The sequence below is a fragment of the Myotis davidii genome, unplaced genomic scaffold (genome assembly GCF_000327345.1).
Source record: "Myotis davidii unplaced genomic scaffold, ASM32734v1 scaffold233, whole genome shotgun sequence".
Lineage (NCBI taxonomy): Eukaryota > Metazoa > Chordata > Mammalia > Chiroptera > Vespertilionidae > Myotis > Myotis davidii.
The window spans coordinates 361,140-364,021 of NW_006285917.1; the positions used below are offsets into that span (position 1 = coordinate 361,140).

Here is a 2,882-nt window from a genome sequence, read left to right on the forward strand (position 1 = left end):
TTGGAGAGTAAACTGGGTGTGCGCCCATTTTGAAGAACTAGCACAGGGTAATTATCTTCCTTTAACTTGTATCAGTAAAGCATCCATCCAATTACACAGAATGTGTTACAATTGTTTTTATTTTTAGGTGAGAAATGTCAATGTGAGTATAACATTGATTGGCTGCTTCCTGCATGCCCCCCTAGCTGGGACTGAGAGTGCAACCCAGGCATGTACCTTGACTGGGAATGGAATGTAACCACCTTTTGGTGTATGAGATAACAGCCAACCAAGCCACACTGGACAGGGTTGAAGTTCTTTTAAGTGCTTTTAGCTCTTATTAATCAGTCATCACAGGAAATTAAAAAAATAAAAATGTACTTAGTAAACTCTGGTAGCCCCAGTTGCCCTATCCCACCAAACCACCATGTGAAAAACCACATCTAGCAACTTTAAGTCACGAATGGAGATTAAGCAGCAAGATAACGTACTTGCTATCCCACCCCGCCTTAGCTGATTAAAATTGAGGCAGAATGACCTCCTAAAAATAGCAGGGAAAAATGTTAAACCTTTGCTAAAATTGCCTAAGATACCTGGCCAATACATACTTGTTCACCAAAGAGGACATCCACTATGTGCCTCCAGAATTTAACAGATAAGCATAGTTCTTGTGAGACTGGAGTGGGGCAGCTCTGGCTTTTACAACTTCTCTCTTGCCAGGAGAACTAGAAAAAAAGATGTGCTCTCAAGTGGAGCAACAGTTACCAGCTTACTTCTACCGGTCACAATTCAGCCCTGCAGCGAGAGCCCAGCCTCTCAGATTTCAGTTCCCACAACCCAATCCTTCCTTGTTAATCTGAACACCAACCCCGTGATTTAAAACATTTACCTTAACTGCTCGGTTCAAAATGCAATGACTTTTTACATGAGGCCCTGTTTCTTTAGATTGATCCTGCCATTAAGTTTTCTGGTTTAACAGACACCTGGTATATCATTACCTCCATTTCCCATTCTCAAACTTGAGGGGTGCAGTGTCAAGTTTACCCTAAGTATCATGAAAAGGAGAAAATGAAAGTAAGAAACAAAGTTAAAAGCATTTTATTTAAAATCCCATTCATAAAACTGAATGATTAATTCAAGCTGCAACACAGCCAACGAAAACTGCATGGCAGTGAAAATGAAGTACACATTGGCTCAGATAAAGGTCGTCCTCATAAGGTCGTCCTGCAAAAAGAGAAAAAAAGTTATCAAGTATTTACACAAGCAGATGAAAGATTCCCATTCTTTTTACTGGGAACCCAGTTGCTTTATTAACAGATTTCTATTAGATCAGATTAGCAAGTCTTTGGTTCTGAGGCAGATTCATTCTATTTTGGCAATACCAATCATTTGCTTACCATTGCTTTATAAAAATTTACCTTTTAGCCATGAGCTTGGACAGATGAGTTTCTGTTTAAGACGTGTTGATAAGCCTGTAGTACCAGACTCCTCCCTAGAAAAGCAAACAACCTTTAGAACTAGCTTTTCTGAGATAAAGTCCCATCTCAGGCTAAATCCCCCACCCCCCAATTAATGGTCCACCCACCCTCCCACCATCACTTTGGGGAAGAGTCTAATGCATTACTTTGAGCCATTGTTTTAAGGAAATGGGTCAAAGAAGTAGGAAATAAAATTAAAGGCCAAAAATTTATTATTCATAGTAGATACAGTTAAAGCACTCATTTCCTTCAATTGTTATCCACCAAGGCTAGGGTGTCAATTTAAAACAATCCATCTCCAGAAAAACCAAGTTCAGCTTAACTGGACTAGTTTTGGCTCAATATAATAAGGAAATATAACAGAAAACTGGATTTTACATAACTATATGGATGTAAGTAAAATCTGTTCTTACCTACCAGCATAGCAATAAAACCTTTCCTCCTGGTTCTGACTGCTAGTCCTAAGAGTCAGGTGTGCCTTACTTTTGTCTGCCTCCTTCCTTGCGATGGTCACTGAAAATTCACTCCCTCCTAGCTGTCATGGAGCGTGCCGTGGCCTGCCCCTGGCTTATCTGTACTCCACATACCACAAGTGTCTACTCTCAGCTGTAGAGTGTCTGAGCTCGGAGCCATTCGCGCTATGCTTGCTAGCAGTTCCTAGTAGCTGAACATCTCTCCTGGATCTTTAAAGGCATTGTCAGGAATCCTGAGGTATCTGCAAACTCCCTCAATAGTTAAGGTTCCACCTGCCATTGCAAACTCAGCCAATATCAAACCCATGGAACTGTATCATCCATCCATGCTTTCCCACCCGCCTCCACTCCACCTCCCACCCATCACCATCCCGCCCCCAGACTTCCAAGTAACACACCCATGGGATGAAATACAGTCCTAGTGATAAACAAATCTCTATGCTACTAGGTAAGTACAATGGCACTGAAAATATCAAAGGGGAGGGGGCTCAAAAGAACCTATATACAAATAACAATGACTGGATAGTATGTAACTTAAAAGATTTAGAAACCATTTTCCATACAATTAACATTTTAGGATGGTTGTGTGATCTTGTGCCATGTTTAAAGGAAAACTGCAGTTATCATGTTTGTAAGCAGTATGGTTCCTAAACGTGCCCATAATTTTTGTTTCCAAATAGGCAACTAGTGTGGTTAAAATCTATAAACCTCTATAAAGGCCCACCCAACCAGAACAAAGGAAACTGCAGTTTTCCTTTAATGTAAGCCTATTTTGTGTAGGAGTAAGAATTTCTTACTGGTGCTGGCCAATTTTAAAAAACATCTCCCAAAAACTCTAAATCTGTTGACTTTTGGGGTGGCATCAGCTAGCAGCTGGTTTCTATTCTCTGGCAAAGCTTTGAACTTGAATTGTGATAGAAGTATTCAACATTATCAGGGGTGGTGGGTAGGG

General features: G+C 40.6%; 1 protein-coding gene across 1 annotated transcript in view; it reads right to left on the minus strand.

Annotated features, from left to right (window-relative positions):
* Positions 1 to 1,385: 1,385 nt before the first annotated feature.
* Positions 1,386 to 2,882, minus strand: part of HNRNPA1 (heterogeneous nuclear ribonucleoprotein A1) — a 5,840-nt gene continuing 4,343 nt past the window's right edge. The window contains exon 10 of the mRNA XM_015559572.1: positions 1,386 to 1,471. The gene's annotated coding sequence lies outside the window, so the exon portion shown is untranslated. The remainder of the gene's footprint in view (positions 1,472 to 2,882) is intronic.